General features: G+C 39.8%; 1 long non-coding RNA gene across 1 annotated transcript; it reads left to right on the top strand.

Annotated features, from left to right (window-relative positions):
• The first annotated feature begins 802 nt into the window (after nt 1-802).
• LOC137145173 (uncharacterized) lies at nt 803-27,762 on the top strand. Its single transcript, XR_010917589.1, has 3 exons — nt 803-851; nt 16,402-16,563; nt 27,610-27,762. It is a non-coding gene; the product is annotated as an uncharacterized lncRNA (long non-coding RNA).

Here is a 27,762-nt window from a genome sequence, read left to right as displayed (position 1 = left end):
TCTAAGGAAAAGGGTTTAAACTCATTAAAGTTTACATAAAGCTGAGAGCAGCAAAGGGTTGGATTGCGCATTTACAGTCTGCTTCCTGTAATGGGTGACATGAAGCTGTCCCATCTGAGGTACATTACAGGCTATAAATCATGCTTTAGAGGCAGCAATTTACTATGGCTCTCACTTGTTATTGAGGGAACAGGTACAGTTGGTTTGGTGGAATGTCAGCCAATGACAACACAACAGAACAGGCTGACATGCTGCCAGTGTAATAGGTGGTCAGGAGAAGCAAAGAAAAAGAAGAGAGTCTTAATCTTCCCCCTCAAACCCTCTGCCACCTCCTTTTTGGTCATTGTGGACAACATCATCAGTCTGACTGTCACTCAAGCCTACAACATGGGCACTATCTTCAACTCAGATCTCTCTAGATCCTCACATCCAGACTACATCTACATTTTGACAATACTTTCTACATAATATCTCTAAGATTATGGCTTTCCCTATCAATTTACACAGCTAAAACTCTCACCCAGGCTATCATTATCTCTCATCTCAATTACTGCAAGGTCCTTTTCTCTGGCTTTGACAAATGCAATCTTCTCATAATCATATTCATTCAGAATGCTTCTCCTAGTTTGTCGCTTTGACCATGTGTGATGAGGTGTATAAACCCCTCATTGGCCAGGAAGGGGTTAAAGAACATTTGTAGGCTAAGGAGGCCCCTCCCCTAAACGCCTGCCGAGCCTGCTTGGGCTGGAGGCAGGGTTTAAAAGCCAGCCAAGTAGCTCAGTGTAGGGCTGACAAGCCAGAGAGGGGACATACCCTGGATGCTACGGTGGAGGACCAGAGCAGAACCCTCAGTGAGCTGGTGCACAAGGGAGCCACAAACACCCTGTGGCAGAGATGAGGGTTGGAAGGTGACATTCCCTGGAGATGGGTGGCAGGATTAGGAAGTGGTCCAGGGAAGCTAACTGGAGGCTGACACCATATGGAGACAGCTGAACCAGTCTCTCAGGGCCTTGGGTTGGAAGCTGGGGGAATAGGGTGGGCCCAGGTTTCCCTACCCCACCCACATTGTAGCCACTGAACAGAACTGCCACCACACTAAACTGCAGCCATGAGGAGGGAACAGCTGGCACGCCTCCATCACACCATGTCTCATCTCTTTTTCCTCTCCCTCATTTGGTGCCATCTTCTCTATTGCATCAAGTGTAAGCTGATTGTGAAGGGCTTTATAGACTGAAGACAGCCTATCCCCACCCTACATATTCTCATTCATATCAAGATGTCAGCTCCCACCTCCAGTCAGCACATGCCAGCTACCATTGCCCACTTGTTAAATTTTCAAACAGCTGTCTTTGCATTTTCTTCCATGTTGCCCATCGTTATTGGAAGGTGTTTCCCATAAGCATTTGCAAGTCTACCTCATTAACTTATTCCAAATCCTTCCATAAAACTCTCCTTTGCTGTGATGCCTACAAAAAAAAATGTGATAACAGATAGGTAACTGGGGCATTGACACTACTGTATCACACTGACCAATATTGTCTCATTGTTTCCTTGCGGTTTCCTGCCTCTCTGTATCCATCTGTTATCTCTTTTTAAATACTTAGATTGGGGGAAGGACTGTCTTTTTGTTCTGTGTTTGTACAGAGCCTAGAACAATTGTGTCCTGGTCCATGACCAGGGCTCCTAGACACTTTGGGAATATAGATAAATGAAAATACATAATAATGAGGGCCAAAATATGGCATCCAGAGCCCTGTTTCTGTGGATCTCAGTCTTCCACGAAGTGGTTACTCCATTCCATTTTATGTTAGGTCCCCGCTATTGAACCCAAACCCACCAGGTCCCTAAACAGAATCCTAGCCTCCGCATCACACTAATGTGCTGAACAAGTACCTCTGACCAGCAGCCTTAGTGCTAAAGGCCTACAGCCACAACAGCATCCATGCCTCAGGTCCCTGATTGTCTGGACAGACAGCATTCTCATTGGCTACCTGGACTATATAAAGTCTCCATCAGAAAGAGGAAGCCGGCTGAGCAAAAAGCCGTTGCCTAGTGCTTGCTGCGTACTTTGCCTTGCTTTTTCACTGAACCTTCCTTGCTGCTTTGCCTTGCTGTCTCACCTGACCATGTTACCCTAAAACTTTGGGCCCAAGACATCCTATACTAGCTTGGGTATACTAGTGAACTAATATACGCCTTACTCCTGTAAGCAAGTAATTAAAAATGGTCTGCCCTTGGGGACTTACAAGGGTTTACCAGGGGTTTCCATTTAAATCATTGAAAAACTCCCTAGACCTGCTTGCCTCGGTTTACCCTTGAGAGAATAAAGATATAGCCCTCCACTCAAAGGATTGACTCTCAGACAGTAAGTTCTTCAAAAACAAAATGTCTTGTATTAAAATTTTGACTGAATATAAATTGGATTTTAATTAAAAAAATCAATATAATGAAACGTATAAATAAGCCACTTAAGATAATACAAGATAGTATAAACTATATACGGCATACTAGTACATAACATAAAAGTCTAAAATTGCAACACATTACAATACATATTATAATGTTATGAATACTTAATTGCAGCATGGCATAATAAACATACTATATATGACAAAGAAATCCTGCATACATATGTATAAAGCCTTAAAACAATGTTGTATTAGAATATACTAAACTTATTACAACATAACGTAATTCCCTTATACATATGTATACAGTGACATTACAATAACACTTAATACTACTACAAACTAATATTCTATGAATGTTGATCAAGCAATCATAGAATAGGTGGGGTTGGAGATCATTCAAATGCAAGCATCCAGCTATATTTACAGCCATATCCATATGTTCCTCTTATTTAGAAGAATTATACTTACTTTCTTCTTGATTAAATCCCTCTGTTTCATCTCAAGGGTCCTTCTGCTCTGTCTATTTCTTTGTCTGCTTGCTGCTGCCGCTGCTGCTGCTGCAGGCAATGGTCTTCAGATGTTTTTCTTTATTGCTCCTGGTACTGTATCTCCTTCTCTGGTCACAATCACCCACACTCAAGCCTCATATATGATTTTTCTGACCTTTCTTAACAACTCCCTTTTGTTTTTCCTCTTTCTCTTCGCGATGACATCATCAGCCACCATTTTGGATTTCTACCTAAAACTTGCTCTAAACTATCATTTACTACTTTTTAGAAGCCTTAAACTTAAAACTAGCTCTATTTCTATTCATGCCTAATAATTATGATTCTGTTACCATCTTTGTTATCTAAGGCAGAACAAATAAAATCTGCAATGTTTTTCTTCCCCTCTCTGCTTGCTTTTCATCTGTGTTGCTAAATGCTGTCTCTGATGCTGATCTCCTCACATAGACTAGAGCAGCTTTAAAAATCTCTTGTATCAACCCTGCCTTGCCACCATGCCCAACCTTGGCTACCTATCCTGCCAACCTGCCCCCTTGGGTTGGATCTCCTGGTTACCAGACCATCTTAGCAACACTTGACTATGGCGCTGGAGTGTTCCTAGCCTGCTTCAGCCACTGAGCATTCCATTATTACAGGCCCCAACCCCAGAATGTGTGTGGCAGAACAAGGATTAGGAAAAGACTGAAGATCTCCATAGCTAGCGTCTACCTCTTCTTTGCATTTTTTGTGTGGTAAATAAAAACTTTGAGCCTATTTGTAATACATTTAAGTGCCCTTTTACAGAAAAATATAGTGTTAAAGCTGTATTTCTCCATGTTTTCCATGAAACGTTCCTATATTCACAATGGTATTTCATAAGAGTCACTGGCAAGTAGTGGAACTCAGAAGGAAATCTATATATTTGAAGATAAAGATTTCCCTTAGAAGCTTGTATTGTATATTGACAGTGTTTTGATGATTATCTAATCAGATGTGATATAGTGAATTGACAGTTTTTGAAGTTAATTTGGGATAGTCTTTTAAAGGCTTGTATCTTCTGTAACAAGATGGAAGAGAAGGGTGTGAAAGGGCAGCAGAACAGAATCCAGACCAGAGCCAAATAATATTTTATATTAAATATGACTGAAAGTATTAATTCAAACAATGATCTAATAATCCTATTAATTACCACCTATTAATCAGTGTAGACAAGAAAATAATGTTCAGTTTGGATAATGACTCACTTCTTTATCACAAATTTTGGAGGGAAACCTCAGCTGAATTGATACAGTAAGATAGGTCTTCCAGTTGGGATCATACCATAGTAACAGCCAATGATAAGTCATTCCATTGTCTTACGCTTTGTTTTCATTAACTTTTTATGTGCCCCTAAAGAACTATAACCTCTGTCTACATTCACACAGAAATACACAGGAACAAAACCTGAAGGCAGGAAAAAAAATATGCAGGAATAATTTTTACAAGATTTAGTTTTATTGGTATAATTACCATAACTGTATGAAATTTGTGACAAGAAAATTCATGCAACTTGCTCCGCCTCTCCTTTTGTGTAAATATGTGATCCTGAAGTTAATCTTTTTTAAATGAAATTTCCTAAATCTTCATGCTATCTTTTATATTTCTGGCCTGCATAGGAACTGCCATGAGACAGAAAGTCCGTCATTTCAGATTTGAGAGGAAAAGAAGGGCCTATAGAAATTGATTACTAGTCTCTTGAACAGAGGAAAGGTGCCAGAAGCTCCTGAATTATATGTAGCTCTGCCACACTAAACTAAATTCAGCTCTGGTGTAAACAAATGTAACTGTGTTGTTTGCAGTACCATTGTGTCTGTGACTCTGCTTTTCATATTTCTGCTGAATTTGGCCCTTTAATCCTTAAAAACTAAATCTAAAAATACCTTGAAAATTAATCTCAAAGACATTAAAATTGAGAGCTTTCAATCAGGGACAAGTTTTCAGGACTGAGGAAACTATTTGGCAAAATGAATGTCAAGTATTTGGGAGGCTTAGAATAATTCCCTCTTTATTGTGCTTGCATTCTGTTACTTGTTTCCCTATCAAAAGACTAACAATCAGGGGAACTGAACTAACTCTGCTCTTCAGCTGCTAGCTGGAATTAGATTCCAAAAATCATTAGGAAAGCAGACATGATTGCTCTGAAATGAGGTTCCCCCAGGCCTATACCTGGACTAGGTAGACCTTGTCAGATCCACTCTGGCAATTTGTATCATATGTTCCTGTAATGTAAACATATTTTAGAACCCTGCATTGTTAATGAAAATACCAGTCAACTTCGGTTTCTTCTCATCTACTTATTTTTTTAATTTGCTGCCCGCTCACTTTCTCTAGTGGGCAGATCCTCCTGCTTTTTCACTTTATTAAATCCCAGTGTCATTGTTATCTTTCAGCAGGAGAGGAGTAAGACTGTACTGGACTCAGGTCCACCAAAACTTTGCCTTCTCCCTACAATCCTCACCCTGGCAGCCATCTGGCAGTGTATGTCACATGCAGTCCTGTCAAGTCAGTTCCACACACATCCAGCCTGAAACTGCCAGCCTCAGACAGCTAATATGGTATGTCCTGTATGTTCTTCAGATCAGAGTGACATGCCTCTCCCTTGCGTCATGTTGTTACATTAGCTGAGTAACTGCAGGAGGTACTTGTGAGCCCAGTGTGCATCTCCAGCCGGGGCACTATGCCAGCAGCAAGTAGGCAGAGAGCACCAATTACCTCTGTACAGTGATGCACGTGGTTCATTGACTCAGTGCAGCTTCAGGGTCCCCTCCCATTGCAGGACCCAGTTTCCACGGGTCCTGCTTTTATCATCAAATCAAAACTTCCATAGAATATTACTTCAATCTAACTTTATTCTTTTTGCTCCAGATCTTAAATTCTTGCAAACTTATTTAAATAAATAAACACATGTTTATTTCATAGGGATTGGTTTATGTACAAGCTGTTCAGCCAATGGTGTTCTGAACCAGCACCACTTAAGACTGTTTTACATTCGTTAGTTTTTTCAGATACACTGTGTCAATTAGCTATGATGCGAATGACTGAATAATTGAAAATAATTAAAAGAACTCTCAATGTAATTCATAAAATTCATAAAATATTGATATACAATATACACGATCCTATTTTGGGTAACAAAAAGTGTTGGGTAATTTAGATTTGGATAACAGACTGCGCTTTCAGGAGGTATTTCTGTCAGTATCTGAATAATCCAGATAGACCATGCTCTGTACCCTGTCTTTGTGCAGCCCACTCTGCATTTCAAATAGTTCCAGAATGATATTCTCTAGCCACTATAGTCTTCAGAGTAATAACATTGTTTTTAACTACTAGAGTTTTCTTTTTTTTTTTTTTTTTTTTTTTTTTACATTTCTTCCTGCTTACAGTAATTTGGCTGTGCCAGAGTATCTAGGACTATGTTTGTCTGAAAGACACATTCTAGTGAATTTAGCATAGGGATAGGTAACAGGCACTTCTGGTGGTTTTTAAACAGAAATCAAAATTTCCAGTCTCAAAAAATGCTTAAAGTCCTTCTTAAAGGATCAGAATATAAAACATTGGCCTAACAGACAGAATTACCACTTCTGACATTCCTTTAGTTAGACTTCCATACTGATGTCTGATTTCTGAAACCATATAACAGAGTGACAAAATTAAAAAATCCATTGTCAGGTCACTTTGGAGTCTAATATAGAAGTATAATTTTGTATGTTATATATAAATCATTGGGCAGTTAGATTATCCATCCAGACAAGCTGGTAGTAAAAACAGACATGCTAATGGGTCAAATTATTTTATCCTTGCTGCTGTAGACAAAAAATTACAGGCCTGAAACCAAAAAACTGGGACAACTACAGTTTCAGACATAATGGTAAAGTGTACTTCTGTCCAAGTTACATTTTGATCATGTTTTAGACTGCAAATTGCTCAAATTAAAACAGGGCCGAAGGAATAAGAACTGTGGACAAATTTATTTGGGATTGCCTTCATGGTAACATAGGAAAACTGATGGACTGGATCTAAATATATCTGCCAAACCTCAGGCACTAAAGTGGTCCCAAATCTAAGGAGCCGGTATTTAGAACATAGGCTGACATTCAAATTTTGCATAAACATGGAATTAGAGAGATTAAATTGTGGAAGTTTGTTTAATTCTAATAAGTGGTATGAAAAAGTGGAGTCAGTTTGTCCTAAAATAGGATTTTACAGAAACCAGGACAATCTCTACATAAATTGCCAAATGAGCAAAAGGAATTAAAACAGTAATCAATTAAGTAAAAAAAAATAATGAAATACTCAGAAGGACAAAACTAGAATTATCAAGCCCTGGTGGAAAATCTAGAGTACTGTTTGTTGTAAATGAAGAGGGAGTAGTGGAAAATGTAAGATGATAGTGTTCCAGTCTCCAAGCTTTAAAAGGGATAGCAAGAAAAGCTTTATATTGGTTATTTGAGGGTAAGAAGTAACATTTAAGGTGGAGAAGAAAGATAAAAGGGACACTGCTAGTCACTTTAGGGGTGCATTTTAATTTATTAAAATTATGCAGGAACATGACAGTTTTAGGCAATGATAACAAAGTGTGAAGTCTGGAATATTGTCTCAACCAAGCTTTATATTTCTGAGGTGAAATACTAACATGAATGAACTCACAATGGCAAAATTCCATTTGACTCAGCTGGGGAAGGATTTCATTCCTGAATTCTAAACCCATCTCTGCCATCGACTTCCTATGTGACCCTGAGGAAGTTATTCAGGGCCTTATTCAAAGACCACTGAAATCAATGAAGAGATACCATCGCCTTCAGGGAACTTTGGTTCAAGCCATTAACCTCTTTCTGTCTGTTTCCTCACTGGTTAACTTCAGATGAGTGTCAGGAAGCAAAATTAATTTTGAAGTGCATTGAAATCCTTAGATGTAAGGCCTAATACAACAGTTTTATACATTATTACCTTGTAGTTATTTAGAGAATAAATTAGCTTATGTAAATGTATTGTAAAGTTCCATGAACCCATTCAGCAAAGATTTTAAAACATGCTTAAGTCCATCCCTATTCAGAGAAGCACATACTTAGCTTCAGGTATGTGTTTATAGCTCATAAACATCAATGGAACTTAAGCACATACTTAAAGGCAAGTGCATAAGCGCTTTTCTGAATAGGAATAAACTGCTGAATTGGGACCTATGTCAGCACTATAATTCAATGCAATGTGCGTACTTTACAAAGTTCCCTTGACCAGCTTACATTGCTAGTTCCTTTCTCTCTTCTCTCCCCCAACCCTCCCAAATCTGAGGTGCTGTTAGTTGTTACTCTAAAATAACAGAGCAGGCTAGGAGGCAACAGGAAGAGACAAGTATGGAAAGGTAGTCAGGAGCAGGCCTTGAAGGAGAGGACAAAGAACTATCATTCCTGCTAAAAAATATTCTCAGCCCTCAAGTGGAATGTTTTCTTTTCAGAAAAAGCAGCAAGGTCTCATTTCAAATGTAAAAACCAGATTATGCACACCCTTACTCAGAGGAAAAGTCCATTCACATCAGTAGTCAGAAAGGCTTCAGCATAATAATTTACAGAATCAGGCCATAACTAGATACTGGTAATATCAATAAATAAAAATACTAAAATGAGTGCAACGATATATTTATGAGCACATCATTAAAAAAAATCACACAAAGCAAATATTCAGCAGACTCTCATAATATTAAGTATCTGTTGGAAGTGGATAAAACCCATTGTCTAACATGCCTGGTATAAAGTAAAATATAAAGCAGTGTTATAGCAGCACCGGAGAGCATCACAGTAATTCCAAGTCTGTCAGAATTTCCATCATAAACACCTTTTTTCTAAAAGGTTCACAACTCAACTATTTCCAATTCCATAAAACTTAAACTTGGAATATATGCTGTCAACCCAGATACCATTTTTTACATTTATAAAAGAAATGGCTCAAGATGGCTGGTTTTTTGTGGTTTTATTTTATGTCACACTCTAGATGAAAATCAGCTTGATTTTTCAGAGCTGGAAGTTTGCAAACACTTTAATCCTCAGTGTTATCCTGGTGCCTTTTGCTGTTTAAAACTTTTCTTAGTTTCTTTTTAAAGCATACTTTCACGTGAGATTATCAGAGAATAATATTTCTAGTAATAATCTGTTGAATGGAAAAATAGTGCATATAACCAATTTTCTAAAACTATTTGAGTTTGATATAAGGTGATAAATATCTTGGTGAAATAGTTTTGTTCAAGACCATATTATATCAAAGAATTTGGATGATATTGGTTCTCTTGCCCCAAAATACTCATGAACTAATGGCTAATAAAGAGCTAAATCATTATCTCCACTTCTACAATAAAAAAGGTGAACATTTTCACATTGGTCAAAAAAGCCATTTTGCATCTGAAAAAATGTTTTGATTAGAGCTGAACAGCTCTAATGATCACCCAGCTTAACCCTATGTTAATGGAGGTTCTAGTCCATATAGTTTTTTATACCATGCTTATCACCACAGTATCTATGCGCCTTCCAGTAGGACCTTAAACAGTTTGACTACATGGATCACATTTGTGCTCTCATTGGTAGTAGTGGCGTGATCATATGTGGTGAAGGATGGGTAGAGTTGTGTATCAACTGCATATTGCTGGAACCTGAGTCCACATCATCTGACCAGTTCACCTAGTGATTGCATGTAGATGTTGATAACGGACTGGACAGAGAACAGCTCCTTATGGGAGCCCACAAATGAGGAGTCTAGTGGTGGAGGTGGCGTTTCCCATCACTACTTGTTGGATAAGTCCATCTGGGAAAGACTCAAACCATTTTAGTGCATTACCCTGGCCCCCTGCAACCTATCTCAGGTGAGACAGCAGAATCTCATGATCAACTGTAGCAAGTGCTGCCAACATGTCTAGGAGGGTGAGAATGGATGTCTGTTCTCTATTCATTGACAGAAGGAGATCATCCATCAGTGCCACTAAGACAGTTTTGGTTCCATGTCCTGGCCTGAATCCGTACTGTACCAGGCCTAGACTATTAGCTTCAGTTATAAGACCTTGTAGTTGACCTTTTGTTAGCTTCTTTGAGCTTGCTCAGGAATGGGAGGTGTGACCCTGGGTGGTTGTTACCTAGAACAGAAGTAGTGGATTTCTTCTGTGTTGGATGGACTATTCTGTGTTTGAAGGAGGAGGAGAAGATTCCTTCTCTAAATGAGGCATTGGCTATTTCAGTCAGGAGTAGCACCAATCATTCATGACCCTTTCAAAAGCCTGGAGGGCATAGATCAGATTCACAAGTCTAGAGCTGAGATTCCTTTGAGCTGTTCAGAACTTAATGAGTGAATGTACTGAACTCTGGGAATGCCGATGGGCTGTTGGTTAGTGGGTGCAGGAAAAGCAGATCCATGCTGTTTGAGAAGCCTTCCCAAATGTGCATGATCTTCTCAGAAAAGTAGGATGATAGTTCTTTGCGGCACTTGGTGCTCAGCAATGATGCAGGTTGAAGGCATTCAGGATTAATGAAGTGGTTTAGCACCCAGGATACTTCAGATAGGGTACATTTTTAAGAGCTTCTAAATGCATTTTTTCTGCATCTTAGAAAATGCTAGAAAATGACTATCAGATCATTGAGGGCTAAGCTTCAGAATGGAAGGAGCACGTTCCAGAGGTCTGATTTTTGTTATGATTAGAACATTTGTTTATTATGGAGAAATGGTGCCTTTGTTGCTGTCAGTTCAGTCAGATGTATATAAATGCAGGATTATCTTTTAACACTGTCTCAGCTTCCCTTGGATTTGAGTAGTAAAAACACACTGAATCGTGTAAATGTAACTTCTGAAGAAGCCAAAGCAAGTTTGTTTATGCATGTTTACAGCTCATTTTGAGAAGTTAATTTATCTCATTCAGGAAAGATGCCATGTCAAAAACAAAAGCTAGTTTTTCAGTCTGGTCTTTTCAATTAAGTCTAATTGCTGCACTTGCATAATTCTTAAAGCAAGAGTGTATGTTGACAGCAAACTAACCACATCTGCTCTGTTTTGCATAAAAAAAAGCAGTCAAACAAGTTGCCCTGCAGGTGTTTTGTGAATGGTATATGTTGGTTGATGCAGTTTCTAAAGAAGTTAGTGAGCTAATAAGAGTTAATTTCTCTTCCAAATAATAATTTAGTCATCCTTATTGATTTTGGTTAAACTAAGACTGTTACCAGTCTTAAAATATTCATTATCCCATTCTATGGAAATATAAACACTAAAATACAGAGCCAGCTGGCATTCAATGATAGTAACAATGTACACAAAAAGTTAGGGAAATTGCTAGCCAGTAATTTAAAAAACTTTTTAAGGAGACACTGTTTATCACAGCAATTAACTTGTATTGCATACCAAATCCTGTTTTCTGCTAAGGTCAATGGCAAAACTCCACTTGACTGTAATAAAACAAGAATTCGGCTCTGCATGAGCAGATGAAATGATTCGGAAGCTTAGGGATGTGGAAAAGCAAGGTGATGTAACTATAGACCAGATGCTGTGGTGGGTAGGTGTGATTTTTAAAATATATATAGAAATGTAATGGTGCTTAGCTGACCAGTGACAGACATGTCTAAACGACTCCTCTGAATATACAGTGCTTGTAAAACTCCTGAGAGATGCTTCCTGTTCCTCCTCCTCCCTCCTCAAACACTGGTGGGATTTGAATTTCGTACTCAGCGATACAAGCATTCTTATGAAATATTTGCTTCCATGCTTGTCTCCAGGAACTTTACAAACTAAGCATTGAAAAATCTACAAAGGAAGAGCATCAGGAAGTATCAGCTAAGGGAACTGCAAAAGGAACCAGAAGGTCGACAAACAGTGCTTGCGCAGGGCTTCTGATTTGAGGTTTTAACTGATAAAAACTGGCAAAACACCAAATAAATAAATTGTGCTTATCCAAAAAACGCCAAAAATGGCTAGTAAGGGCTTATCTTCCCAGAGCAGTAATACAAACTACAAGAGTGTGATTTCTAACACATACTAACGTGTTGCACATTAATTAGTCCCATATAGACCCTGCTGCTATTCACTAACAGTTCTCGAGTCATTTAACATAGCACTGTTTGAACCAGTATTACATTAAAGCACTGTAGGGAACATTACAAAGATTACTAATTGCAGTGTGTACTTCTGTAGTGAGTAATGTACATATACATTAAGTACATTACTCATTAGTAGTACTAATAAACAAATAATACAAATAAACAGAAGCCTTACATGTGTATAATTGTTTTGGTCACCAAGTGTATGCTGTATTCAACACAATACTTTGCAATTCATTGCTTATGAATACAAAGTGTCAGATGACACTGTAGCATTTTCGAGCATGTTGCCTGCCACTCAGTGAAATGAAAAGGGCTTTTTGAAGCTTTAGCTTTTTGAGCTCTGGCATTCAGTAAAATGGTTGTATCTGGGGCTGGTCAAAAATTTCTCATCCAATCTGTTTTTGATGGAAAATTGGAATTTTGATGAGACAATTTTTTTTCACAACAAGAGTCTACTTTACTATTAAAAGTTTGACTTTTTGTCAAAAAAAGGAAAAAAGCAATTCCTGAAAACAAAAATGTTTTCATTCAAAACCCAAAAATTTTGGGTTTGGAAATGCTGTCACAGATTCCAAGTCCAGAAGGAACCATTGTGATCATCTAGTCTGAACTCCTGTATAACACAAGCCATAGAAATTTCCCAAAATAATTCCTAGAATATATATTTTAGAAAAACTTCCAGTCTTGATTTAAAGATTGTCATTGATGGAGAATTTACCAGGACCCTGGATAAATTATTCCCAGCTGTTGCACGGAAGTTGTTTCTGGTGTATCATGCCCCCCTTCTCTTCTATGTGACTGTCGGATTCTCATGAGTCACAGCAGCATCTCAGGAAGAGGATAGAGCAAAGTATATATATGTGTGAGGATCTATGAGTAAAGGCAGACTTCTGATCATTCCTGGCAGAAACACAGATTATTTAAATCCAGGTCAGAGCTAGATCCACACACCAATTTGCTAAAACATATGGCCCAAACGTAGTGAAAGTTTAGTTATTCTTAGAGTGTGCATTGATACTTCCAATATCTTGAGTTTTGTAGGTTTATTTCTTTGAGAGAGAGAGAGAGAGCAGAAATTTACTATTAATGTTTTTTTCAGTATATGCAATGTACACACCTCATTCCATAAGAGTATATCAGCATCTCACTTCTATGTCCTGTTTTGTCAGGTTTTTTCCAATTCACACAAGTAGAATGGACTGATACCATAATCCCTTACCTAAAAGGAAAAAATATATGATATGCAGTTTCTACAATGCCAGAACCTAGAGACATGTTTTTAATACAGAACTAAAGCAGTATCAACTTCTTGAAGCCTAAAATACAGTAATTAATATTTTCTTGCCAAGTGTATCCTATCATTTTTTTGTGTTATAAAGAATGCATATGTTGGAGAAGAGGGGAAATGTAAGTCTGAAAATATTGGAACTATTAATTTACCTTAATAATATTGGAAGCTGTTAACATATTTTTTAGAGACTTGATGGGCAAGGTAACACATTTTATTGGACCAACATCTGTTGGTGAAAGATACAAGCTTACACATAGCTCTTCTTCAGGTCTAGGAAAGCTGTGATTTATCTGTGACACTGAGTACAAGGTGGAAAAGATGAGGAGTTAACACATGTTGTAAGATTATTCAAGGTGAAATGGGCAGTTAACACCTCAGCAGTCCTAGGACAAAGAAGAGTTACAGATTGTTGTAAGGAGCCCATAAATCCAGTGTCTTTATTGAGCCCTGGTCTACACTACAAAGTTAGGACACCATAAGGCAGCATACATTGACCTAACTCTGTGTCTACACTAAAATGCAGCTCCTGATGTAACTTGCCCACTACACTGACTTAATAACTTCACCTCCGGGAGAGGCCTAGCGCTTAAGTCAATGTAGTTAAGTCGACACAGTGTCAGGTAGACACCATGTTGTTTACATCGACTGTTGTTGCCTTTCAGAAATTGTCTCACAATGTCTCTCACTGACAGTTAAATTGGTGCAAGCGTTCCTGTGAGGGGATACACCACTGATACAAGGACCATAGTGTGGACATGCAGAAGCAGTTTAAATATTGCAATGGTTGTAAGTCGACATAACTTAGGTCGACTTAATTTTGTAGTGTAGACTTGCCTTAAGTCCATGATTTTTGGTGTCTAGCAGACTTATGAATTTAAGTTCTCAGGCTTGTCTTTTGAAGGTGTTGTGTAGGTTTCCTTTGGGGATGATATGGGGTGCTTACTTTGTAAAAGGTTTTTACCCATGGCTGATGGTGTTTTTTTTGTCTGATCATTTTTCCGTGTGAGTTCATTCAAAATTGTCTGTGATTCAGTGATTGTCTGGTTTCATCCCACATACTCACTGCTGGTGCATTTGATGCACTGGATGAGGTATACCACATGTTGTGATAGGCATGTGTGGGACCCATAGATCTTGACAGGTGCATAGTCGGTGGATATTGATCATCACAGTAGTGCAGGTTTTGAATCTGTTTTGGTAGGATCTAATCCTGCTTTGAGTAGGTGCATTGTGGTCTGTGGGGAGCTTGCATCTAGTGATCTCGGCAAGGTGGGCTGATAGGTGACAACAATGGCTATGCCAGAAGGCCTTTTCCCTGTATTGAATCTGTCTCTTTCAGGATATTTGGGTGGCCCATTCCATGATTCAATCTATTTTTTTTGCTGGAATATCCTTGTTTGGTGAAGGTGATTTTAAGTGTGTTAAACCAGTGGTTCTCAGCCAGGGTTACACATACCCCAGGGGGTACGCAGAGGTCTTCCAGGGGGGTACATCAACTCATCTAGATATTTGCCTAGTTTTACAAAAGGCTACATAAAAAGCACTAGCGAAGTCAGTGCAAACTAACATTTCATACAGACAATGATCACATCCTGAAAGGAACCCTTCCTGAATCCCCTCTTCTGGCCTTCACACAACACCCTAGCCTTGACAAGCTCCCCACAGACCAGGACACATCAAGTCAAACCAGGACCAGACCCTACCATAACAACAGGTGCAAAACGTATTGCCACGGCTCCGATGAGCAATATTCCTCCACAACACACCCTTCAAGCTCCATGGGTCCTACACCTGCCTATTGCAACATGTGGTGTACCTCGTCCAGCGCATCAAATGTCCCAGCAAGTGTGTAGGTGACACCAGACAATCATAATGTTCTCAAATGAACTCAGACAGAAAAATAACACAAAAATACCCTATCACCCCTGGGTGAACATTTTTCATAAAGTGAGCACCCCATATCTGACCTAGCAGTCCTCATCCTCAAAGGAAATCTACACAACACCTTCAAAAGACAGGCCTGGAAACTTAAATTCATAACTCCATTAGACACCAAAAATCCTGGATTTTATAAAGCCACTGGATTTATGGCTCATTACTACTATCTGTAATCTGTACCCCTTCTTTGCCTTGGACTGTTGAGGTATTAACTGCCCACTTCACCTTGAATGGTGTCTTGAAACATGTGTTAACTCCTTATCTGCAGCTGTGACACTGAGCACCTTTCTCAGACCTGAAAAAGAGCTCTGTGTAAGCTTCTCCCTTTCACCAACAAACGTTGGTCCACAAAAGACATTAACCTCACCCACTTTGTCTCTTTGATGTCCTGGGACCAACACACTTACAACAATAGTAGAGAACATATTTTTGCCAGGTTCTTTTGGTTGCTTCAGTTAAAAGTATTCTAAAAATAGCGTCATCTGGATTTTCTTGGAAAGATCTCTAGATTTAAAAAAAAAAAAGATCAGAGTGCTCACCACCTCACAGGATCAGTCTCACAAAGAATAGTACTGTGTACATGTATACATACTGTAACTCAGCATTAATAAATGATGTATGTATTTTGCCAAATTGGTTGATACCAAATATATGTTTGGCCCTTAGATACCTGCATGTCTGGATAAAACAAGTATCAGCCATGGTATAACTTACTGTAAATATTATGCACATCTACATAATTTTCAATGGTTTTAAAGGTCATTCTTGACAGCAAATCCAACTACATATTGTTCTTGTTACTAAACTATGGGAGACCATTGGGAACATAAACATCTAATTATAGATGAAAGACCTCTTAGGTCATCTTGTCCATTCTTTGGCCAATGCATGACTCTTCCCTATAATATATTCTTGAGCTCTTTATAGAAGCCAATTTAAAATTATTTAAATGATGGGTCTTCCACCACTTCCCTTAGGAGATTGTTCCACTGTACTCTACGAGTTTATTTCAATATGCAATTTAAATGATCACACTTTTAAACTTGACTGAAGTAGTGAACAGATGTGCAAGGAATGAAAAGTTGATCTTCACCTTTACATTGTTAGAGCTGCTTTTCTGGAGCATGTTGTGAGTGGTGCAAAAAATGCATGCTGTTAAACAATTTTTTCTTTAGTTTCAGATTCCTGAAATAGTGAATGAAGATTCCACAGAGCTTAACACATTCGTCATTCAACAATAACCAAACAACTGAACACAACCACCTTGCAAGAAACACAAACAATAGTGTATTTCGAGGAAGGCTGAGTGAACACTGCCCAACATCTTCAGCCCACAGGTAGGCTCAATTCTTCCGGGTTACTCTTGTCACAGTAGCCAGAAGTAGAGTTCATTATGACCCAGGACAGATACAGGATTCCCAAAATGTTATAGGTCCAAAGGACACATTGATTAGAATGTGTGCCACTGCTATTTACTAGATGAAATTTCAGCTGTGCACAAATATATTTTTCATTCTACTCGGTTGAGTTAGTGGCACTACATAGAACTGAAGGTTGCAAAATCTAGTCCACACACTGCAGGTGCGAAAGGCATTTAGCTACAAAATCTACTACCGTTGTTAGCTATGGGATATAATATATGCAAGGGGACTGGAATTCTCAACCTTCCTTTCCTAGCCCATGATTCTCTACCCAATGAGTTGAAGGAGAAGCCAAGAGGCAATGTTGTGTAAAGATGCGTTTTCCCAAACTTTTGAAAACTGAGCACCCTTTCAAGAAAATGAAACCAATCATGCTCACCCTGCAACTCCACCATGTGGTGTTCCAGGCCTACCCATCTTACTTTATACATTTTCCATGCCTTCCCTCCTTCATCTAGTCCTTTGGGGAGCCATTCCAAAGGGAAAGATTGGTATAGTTCTTCTCTCCTTAATACATGCTGTGAAGAGCAATGAAATGGTTAACAATACACATATTTAAAATATCATGATTGACAATTGAGTTAGCACTCATTAAAATGAATGGGACAGTTCATACCCCAGAGCTATTGTTTTAGGCTCTCTGCAAACTCAGGTAGCCATCACTGGTATGGTTCCAGTAGGATCACCTTTTGCAGGTTTTCTCCATGACCATAGAAGCTAGAGCCTAAGGCCCTGATTCTCATTTATGTGTAGGCTCTTTTACATCACTTCACAATTATGGTGCGGGTTCTTCATACTTTTCTTATTTTGAGGCTAAAGAATTTCATTTTCCAAAGCAGTTAATCTGGCATATTTTACAAGCAATAAAAATCAGTACATTTTCAGTGTGGTCTGGCTCATTCATGTGGCAATTATTTGTTAAATAAATAAATGTCAAGCCTCTAGCCCTTGAAAATATGCAGAAGTGCATAATCCCATTTTTGCATAATATTTTTATTATTATGGAAAAGAGTATGAGAGACTATATTCATATAAAGCACATCATTTCTAAGCATGTTCTCATGTCATGAAAGATTACAAATCCTTCCACTTCCAATACAGTGCCATTTAAATCATATTGTATGTGCAACCCATTCTGTCAGAACAAGGGTGGTAACCTGCCATCTTTTACACTGTGACCTCTCCGATGGCCCAGAGATTAAGACTACAATAATCTCTCTAGTAATTTACAAGGCCCTCATTTTCTGGAATGAGAAATACCACACACACACACACACACCACATATATATAAATGCTGATCCTGAAAGGTGCTAAACTTTCTCTATTCCCATTAACATAAATGCAAATGAAGGGTACTCCTCAAGATTGGTCCTTAAAATCCAGCACTCTGTTTGATAATAAGATGCTCACAGCAAGGATTTAGAGTGACCATATTTCCCAAAGGGAAAAAGGGACACCACATGGGGCTTGCTCGAGCCGCCCATCCTCCCACACGGAGCTGGCCTGAGCCCCCGCTCCTCCACGCTGGGCTGGCCTGAGCCTCCCACATTCTCCCCCACATGGGACTTGCCAGAGTACCTCCCTCCTGTGTGGAGCTGGCCCGAGCTGCTCACCTGAGTCCCCGCTTCCCTGTGGGAGGCTGGCTGGAGCCACCTGGCATTGGTGATCACCCGAGCCCCACCATGCAGGGTTGGTGTTGCCGCTTGACCCCCTGCCTCCCTCCCCCCCCACAATGTTGCTCCATGCCCCATTAGCGGGGGCATGCCTCACTTTTTTGGCAAAAGAGGGCATTTGTCCCATTTGCATTTACCAACTAATCAGCTGGCAATCACAAACGGGACAAATGCCCAGTTTTGCCAAAAGGTCGGGACGTCCGGGGACAGGACTTATAAAGGGGACCAGTCTTGGCCAAAACGATACATATGGTCACCCTAGCAAGGGCTGTTTCACTTGTGTTTTTAAAGCACCTAGGAAAATGGATCCCCAATGTGGACTGAGGCCTCCAGACAAATAAAATATAATTGTAATTCAAACTATTCAATTCAAATTTTTTTCTTACATGTAGGACTTGTGAAGGTTACTGTAAATAAGTGCCTTGAAACTAATTTGTAGCCTAGAAAAACAAAATGGAAAGGCTATTCATGTGGCTTTCATAGAATCATAGAAGATTAGGGTTGGAAGGGACCTCAGGAGGTCATCTAGTCCAGTGTTTCTCAATGACCGGTCAATGGACCGGTGCCAGTCCCTGAGATCTCCCTGACACAGTTTACACACAGCTTAGGAAGGCAGCAAGCCAGTCCGTGGTATCAAAAAGGTTGAGAAACACTGATCTAGTCCAATCCCCTGCTCAAAGCAAGACAAACCCCAACTAAATCATCCCAGCCAGCGCTTTGTCATGCCAGGCCTTAAAAACCTCTAAAGATGTAGATTCCACCACCTCCCTAGGTAACTGATTCCAGTGCTTCACCCCCTCCTAGTGAAAAAACTTTTTCCTAATATCCAGCCTAGACCTCCCCCACTGCAACTTGAGACCATTGCTCCTTCTTCTGTCATCTACTGCCACTGAGAACAGCCTAACTCCATCCTCCCTGGAACCACACTTTAGGTAGTTGAAGGCTGCTATCAAATCCTCTTTCATTCTTCTCTTCTGCAAACTAAGTAAGCCCAGTTCACTCTGCCTCTCCACATAAGTCATGTGCCGCAGCCCCCTAATAATTTTCGTTGCCCTCTACTGGACTCTCTCCAATTTGTCCACATCCTTCTTATAGTGGGGGGCCCAAAACTGGACACAATACTCCAAATGTGGCCTCACCAATGCCAAATTGAGGGGAATAATCACTTCCCTAAATCTGCTGGCAATGCTTCTACTGATGCAGCCCAATATGCCGTTAGCCTTCTTGGCGATAAGGGCACACTGTTGACTCACATCCAGCTTCTTGTCCACTATAACCCCAGGTCCTTTTCTGCAGAACCACTGCTTAGCCAGTTGGTCTCCAGTCTGTAGCAGTGCATGGGATTCTTCCATCCTAAGTGCAGGACTTTGCACTTGTCCTTGTTGAACCTCATCAGATTTCTTTTGGCCCAATCCTCTAATTTGTCTAGGACACTCGGTATCCTATCCCTATCACTCCCCCCAGCTTAGTGTCATCCACGAACTTGCTGAGGGTGAAATCCACCCCATCATCCAGATCCTTAATGAAGATGTTTAACAAAACAGGGCCCTGGACTGACCCGTAGGGCACTCTGCTTGATACAGGCTGCCAACTACACATCGAGCCATTGATCACTACCCATTGAGCCCAATGATCTAGCCAGCTTTCTATCCACCTTATAGTCCATTCATCCAACCCATACTTCTTTAACTTGCTGGTAAGAATACTTTGGGAGACCATACCAAAAGCTTTGTTAAAGTCTAGGTATATCATGTCCACCACTTTCCCTACATCCACAGAGCCAGTCACCTCATCATAGAAAGCAATCAGGTTGGTCAAGCATGACCTGCACTTAGTGAATCCATGCTGCCTGTTTCTGATCACCCTCCTCTCCTCCAAGTGCTCCAAAATGGATTCCTTGAGGACTTGTGCCATAATTTTTCCAGGGACCAAGGTGAAGCTGACTGATCTGTAGCTCCCTGGATCCTCCTCCTTTCCTTTTTTTAATGATGGGCACTATATTTGCCTTTTTCCAATCATCCGGGACATCCCCTGATCACCACGAGTTTTCAAAGATAATGGTCCAATGGCTCTGCAAACACATCAGCCAACTCCCTCAGCATCCTTGGATCCACATGGACCTGTGCAAGTTCATCTTATCTAAATAGTCCTGAACCTGCTCTTTCACCACTGAGAGCTGCTTGCCTCCTCCCCACTTTGTGCTGCCCAGTGCAGTACTCTGGGAACTGACTTTGTCTGTGAAGACAGAGGCAAAAAAAGCATTGAGAACTTCAGCTTTTTCCACATCATCTGTCACTAGGTTGTCTCCTCTATTCAGTAAGGGGCCCACACTTTCCCTGAGCTTCTTCTTGTTGCTAATATACCTGTAGAAACCCTTCTTGTTACCCTTCACATCCCTTGCTAGCTGCAACTCCAATTGTGCTTTGACCTTCCTGATTTCACTCCTGCATGCTCAAGCAATATTTCTATACTCTTCCCTAGTCATCTGCCCAAGTTTCGACTTCTTGCAAGCTTCCTTTTTATGTTTAAGCTCACTTAAGATTTCTCTGTTAAGCCATGCAGGTCACCTGCCTCATTTGCTATTCTTTCTGCACATCAGGATGGTCTGATCCTGTGCCGTCAATAAGGTTTCTTTAAAAAAATATTCTCTACACAATTAAAATAAATTACACATTTGCCAGTGTCTGACAAAAGGATGAAAACAAAATGACATATACAGAAATTAACATTCTGGGATGGCAGAGAAAGAAAAGAGAACACCAGCTGCATCTAATTATTGCAAAAAAGTAGCAAAGAGCAACTTTTTTCACCACGTCTTAAGAACTATTAACTTTTAATGTATGTCAGGCTTCTCTCGCCTTCCAAAAAAGAAAAACTTAGCCAGATGGACTCTAGATGTTTGTGGAAAATGAGAAAAATAGTCAGATACCCTTTAACGTAACTTCTAAGTGTAGCTAAGGAATTCACAACCCTGAGTTAGGTGCCTGGTCTCCCTGTACAATGCATGGGGAGAGATAGTTGCCTAAGAATGGGACCCACAAAAGCCAGCATGCTCATCCGGGAGCTGCCTGAGCTGGGAGATGCTGAGGAGAGTGGTGTGGCCTCTAAATCCTGCTTCTCAAAATAAGATAGGTGTCTCTCTGGCCCAGACTTAGGTTCCTATTTCCGTTTTGGATTCACAGCCATGAACTCTCCCTTGGAGCCATGTCAGTCCTTTTTCAATAAAGACTGAGGAGTAGGAGCCTCTTTTACAAGCTTTAACTTAACAGTGAGAAAACTCCCCCAGGATATGGGAGACCCAGCTTCAAACTCCTGTTCTGTTTGTTGTGGAGTTGGGATTTGAACTTAGGTCTTCAACGTCCTAAGAGCATCCCCATAAGCATGCCCACAAGAAACTCTAGCGTAGGGGTTTCCCCAGTCTCTCCTGTTGGAGTTGTTCTACCTTCTATAAATAATTAAATATTCCTTGGAGCAGGGGTACTGGTGCCTAGGTCTACCACCTGTCAGGTGAGTGCTCGAACCATTCGACTATAGAGTCACTCTCAGTCTCTTTCTGGCCCAATGAATATTTAAGTATTTTTAGGTGCCTATACACGTGACCAGTGCTGAAATTTAGGTGACTCTGGGAAATCAGTGGTGGAAATGTAGGTGCCTAGGGACTTTAGGCACCAAAAGGGTTAGGCAGTAGCTGAGCAGGGGTTTTGTAAATGGCACCTTAAGATGTAGTTAGAGACCTAAGTTCATCTTGTGGATACCACCTTTAAAGCCTAAATCCCATTGACTTTCAATGAGATTTGGATTCCTAAGTGCAGCTGGGAAAATAATGGATTTTTCAGTTCACTGACAATTCTGAATAATTGGAAAAAATTCCTTTGTGGGTTGACCTAAAAACAATTTTTAATTTTTTTTTTTTTGGCAAATCAGAAAGTCAAAAATCTTTGAGTTGGGTCAAAATTAAATGTTTTGCTTCAACAATCCCCCCCACCCAAATTTAGATTTTTCAGTGTGCTGAAAAACTCAACATGAATTTGCAAATAATTTTGAGTTGACCTAAACTGCATTTTTTTTGGCAAATAAACTATTTACTGGGGGGAAAAAAAAGCCCAGCTGACTCCTAAGTTCATAAGTCACTTTTGAAAATGGTGCTTCGGCCCCCAAATTCTTTAAGATCTTGAAAAAATGTATCTTTAGGCTCCTAAAATACTTAAATGCTTTTGAAAAATTTATCTACAGACTTTTTCAGGTAGGATACAATTTGCCTAAAACTATTATGAGTAGAGAGGGACTGGAACTGCAAATTTTGCATGCTGCTCTGAGCTTTTAGGTGGGGATTTTTAAAAGCACTCAGCACTGACCTAATTCTTTGCTTCTATATCACTGTGTTCAAAGGATAGGGGTTAAGCTAAAACTGAATGCTTTTGAAAATCTCACACTTAAAGCTTGAGGATGTTCAGATCCAGGGGTTTGGTTTAGCCCATTATAGAGATTGGGGCAAGTGACAAAATTCCGGTCTGAATCCGGATTCAGATGCTGTATCCTCTCATTCCCCCAGAGTTTGGACATATTCAGAACCAGGGGTTTAGTTTGATCTCATCTCTAGTTAAGACACTGGAAAGGAAAAAGACACTTTCAGTGACATAGTATTCCTGTTTTACTGGTGTCTCAGTAGAAGAGGTTTGACGTACCTCAATAATTTCAACAGAAGATTTAAAAAAATATTTATACCAAAAATGTAGGAAAAAGGAAATGTAAATGAAGGAACCATTAGAAAACAATGTAAAGGCGGAGAAATAATGTGACAAAAGAGCATGGCCTATTAAAGCTAGATTTGCCATGATTATGTGAACAACTCAACTTGTTTAAAGAAAGCACTGATAAGAATGAACTGCAATATCATGATATTAAAGTGTTATAAAGATGGAGTAACATCCTGTCCCAGATTCTGAACTAGCAAAGAAAGATTTTGACTTATGGGTCTTTATTCTGATTTTATTTACACTAATGTAACCCCATTAACTTCAGCGAGGTTACTTGTGATTTACACCAGTGTAAGAGAAAGAAGAATCAGACACCTGGGGTAGGTTCATTCCTTGATGGAGGAAAAATGGATGGACACTGATGCTGGATATGCTTTTTGGTTGATTTTATTCACATTGGTCCAAATCCTGAAGTCTTGCCATGGTTAATCTGATTTTGGTGTGTGTTTGCCATGATTCAGCCTGGGTAAAAATCTGAGTAAGGACATCAGGAAGTTCAAGTTCCCAAATCAAGGTTGCTTTTCTCTCTGATTTTCATTGGTATTCACAGTGTTCCCAATTTGTATATAAAATGTACTGAGGCCAAATCCAGCCTCCAAGTGATTGTCTACATGGACTCCACACTTGGTCCAAGTGCACCCCATGCATGTGAGATTGGATTCTTTTGGCCAGTAGTGTCATTTGGGGCTGTGCCTCCATCCTAGATGTCCTCACACACCCCCACCCAATGACACAAAGGACAGAGAGAGCCCAACCATCCTTCAGTTCTTACTTGCCACTTGTGGCAGCAAGATGGAACCCCTGCAGTATCCATCTGCTTCTCTGCAACTCTGTTGATGTTACTCTTAGGTATTAGTTAATTAGTTAGTATAGATATTAGATAGCTAGTCAACTTAGTTCCCCATTGTTGTTGTTGTTTAATTAATTTTTAATTTTTAAAAAATATTAATTTACAGTTATTAGGCTCAGTGCCCCCATGGTACTGAGACTCATGCTGTTATGGCAGAAGCGAAATCATCAGAGTTTACAATATGCCCTTCCTGTGATGCTTCTATGCCATCTAACAAGGCTCTAAATGCCTCTTTTCTTTAGCTAAAGGGCATATCCCTGACTGTTTCTTCATTGCTGCTCTTTATCCAAGCAGACTCAGAAGTCTGGGAATGTCTGCCTAAAGTTACTTCTTCTGGAGTGCTCCATGAAAGCCTCCTTGGACACAGAGAAGAAGGAAGTAACCAAGGCTCAATCTACCCTCCAGTCCCTCTTGCCTTGTGACCCAGTGAGCCATGACTCCACCCCAAGCTTTATCCCAGAGACATCTAAGAGACCTCACTTGTTAACTTCAATCCATGTGTTAATTTCTTCAAGAAGGGGTAGGAAGGAGCATCACTCCAGAGATGAGACAAGACATTGATCCTCTTCTCAGAGGATCCCTTTGGAACTGAGATATAAGAGTTGACATGTTAGATTAATCTCAAATTCTGCAGCCAAAGAGCAGCCAATGGACAACCATGGATACTAGCTGAGAGTCAGAGCACAATTCCTGAGACTGCTATTTGAGCATGAGAAGGTATGTGGTCTCACAGGCAGCATATGCTTACCAGTCATGGCCCTACTGAGCTTTTTGAGGTATGCAGTGATATGCCCATAAACCTCAATCCTCCCCAACACCAGCCACTGCTTCTAGGGTTAGATCCCTGTCCCATAAATGTGAGGATAGTCAACAGGCAGAGGTGGAAGAACAATCCTGGTGGCAGTTTCATTATCCTCTCCTGATAAGGCAGTCAATCCCTCTACTCCTTGTCTGATAGAGGATTTCACTGCTTTCCAAGACTCGATGAAAACTACGGGCAAGACCATTGACATCCTGCTGGAAATAGTGCAAGAAAAATCACACAAGCTGACTTTCTGGACCTCAATAATTAATAGGATTGGACACCCTCTCTGAGCTCTTAGCAAACTGTTCACTATACCACTTATTGACGAAGCCTGCCTTTTTAGTAGCCATCACATCAACTTAAAGAATAGGGCAGATTCAAGCCCTCCTGGTGTGTCCACCTTATACAGTGTTTCATAAGAACAGGGTCACCCTTAGACAGTCATATCAAGTTCCTGCCCAGAGGTGTTTCAGAATTCCATGTGAACCCAATCCATTCATCTGCCAATTTATTTCCTCATGTCTCACCTAACCCCAGAGGAAGCTAAACTTCATGCAACTTAACATGTAACTTAAGCTAAACTTACTACTTGATGTAGTAAGTGCATTGTCATATTACCTTAACAGGAAAAATTCATTCAGGAACACACCTATATTTCATGTTCTTTACTGATAGGGTTTCAGGTCAGGCAATATCCTCATGGAGTTTATCAAAATGAGACTACAACTGTATAAGAACATTTTATGAGCGAGCTAGGTTAGATCCACCCAGCCACATTAGAGCTCATTTCACTAGAGATCAGGCCCTGGAAGCAGAACTGGATGAAATATTTCTCTGAAAACTTTACCCCAAATATGTTTATGTGGAAGAATGCACAGAAAAGTGATGATGTAAAGAAGAAATTGGAATCTGAAATGAAGAAACTAGAATACACATTATAACTTTCTCACAAATACTAACTAGCAAGAGAATTTAACAATGTATTTATATATCAGTAAATGAAAAGATAGACATGCACTTTTTCTAACACCCCCCCCCCCCACACACACACACTTTTGGCCTTCAAACAACGCCCCAACCTCTCCAAGCCCATCATCAGAAGCAAGCTCCCTACAGATCAAGCCACATCAATGCAAAGCAGCACCAGACCCTGCCAGACCAATAGATGCAAAACCTGCAGACATATCTCACTGCTACAATGATCAACACCCCCTACAACACATCTGTCAAGATCCGTGAATCCTACACATGCTTATCACACCATGTGGTACAGCTCAGGCAATGCACTGAATGCCCCAACAACAACTACATGGGTAAAACTACATTCTTGAATGAACTCACACAGGAAAATGATAAAAGACAAAAAGACTCTATCACCTGTGGGTGAACACTTTTCACAAAATGATCACTCTATATATGACCTAGCAGTCCTCATCCTCAAAGGACACCTACACAACACCTTCAAAAGACAAGCCTTGGAGCTTAAATTCTTAACTTTGCTAGACAATAAAAATCATGGACTGAACAGAGACACTGAATTTATGACTTATTATAACAATCTATAACCCACTAACCCCCGTTTTTGTCCTGTGACTACAGAGGTGTTAATGGACCACTTCTACCTTGAATGGACCCTTAGAATATGTGCTAACAAATTATGCTAAGCATTCTGTTCCAAATTGCATTTAGCTGTCATGCTGGGAATAGCTTTCCCAGACTTGAAGAAGAGCTCTATGGGCTCAAAAGCTTGTCTCTCACCAACAGAGGCTGGTCCAATAAACAGTATTACCTCCCCCACCTTATCTCATGCATTTTATTAGACAGTGTTCATTTTTTCCCCACAATAAAAACAATTAAGTTAGCATAGAAGAATAATTGTTTCAGTAAAAGCCAAGTCAGTTAGAGCACTTATGATCTATAACAGAGGCATTGCCAAACCAGCAGGAAATTACTGGAAAGAATGGTGCGCTATTAATACATGGTGACATTGAAGATAACTTTTTGCACTAGAAACACTGTAAAATATGTATTCAAGAAAAACAGCCTTTATCTATTCACTACAGAAACCCAGTTTACCAAATATGGGGGCCAAATTCTGAACTCCTCTTTATTTTGTCCTAGGCAATCTCTTACTAATGTCAAAGGAAACTTCTTGGAGTAAGAATGGAATAAAAAATGTCAGGCCTTCAGAATTTTGCTGATATTATGAAAAGTCATAATTTGTCAACAATTGCCATAATGATGAATTTGAGATACTACAGGATCCCCCAGACAATGAACAGAATCAGATTGTGCATACTTCTCCAACCTTTTCAGACCCCACTCTCCACCATTTCCACTCCAACCTTATCATTACAAGCATATCTGTTACACTGAATGCAATGGGACTTGCTTTTAATTGTCTCCCAGCCTGCCGAAATGAAACTATTCCCTTGCTGACAAAGACAATCTTTGCATCCAACCCAAAGTGAATCAACTCTAGGCAAACTTACTGATGATGTCCCATCTCCTAAAAATGAGCTGTAGATTTCTACCAGTGATTCTCTGAAGCAGCAGGACACAAGCTAGCTAGCACACAAAGAAGGGCTTGACATCATTTAGAACGCAGCTAGCTAAGTTCATGAGAATGTTCCAAACCCACTGTGAATAGTAAGTGATTTCGCAGCACGTTTTGGGGAGAGCTAAGTATATTGGCGGAACAGTTTATAGAGCCTTGCTTTGCAATCATCATCATTACTATAATTTTAGTGTTTCCAAAAAAATATATAGCTTTGGTACAGTCCCTCAATCCAGTCATGCCCTAGCTTTCATAAGCATTTAATTGTCCAATAGACCTTGAATCTGCTGTTAAAAGTTAATGATTTTGTTTATTCCAGGGGGATAATGAACTTCAGCCGAACTGAGAGGCAAAATGAAGAAATAATGATCAGAAATAAGCTGAGAGTATTTTTGATTATTCTATTCAAGTGTGATGGCTCTAAAAGAGAAACCTGTATTCAACCTTGACCCCTTTGACCACTAATCAGAAA

This window comes from Emydura macquarii, unplaced genomic scaffold, assembly GCF_026122565.2.
Source record: "Emydura macquarii macquarii isolate MOO-44397 ecotype Brisbane River unplaced genomic scaffold, CSIRO-AGI_Emac_v2 contig_3517, whole genome shotgun sequence".
NCBI classification, from domain to species: Eukaryota; Metazoa; Chordata; order Testudines; family Chelidae; genus Emydura; species Emydura macquarii.
The sequence above is the reverse complement of the archived record's forward strand: the minus strand, read 5'-3'. Positions and strand labels throughout refer to the sequence as shown.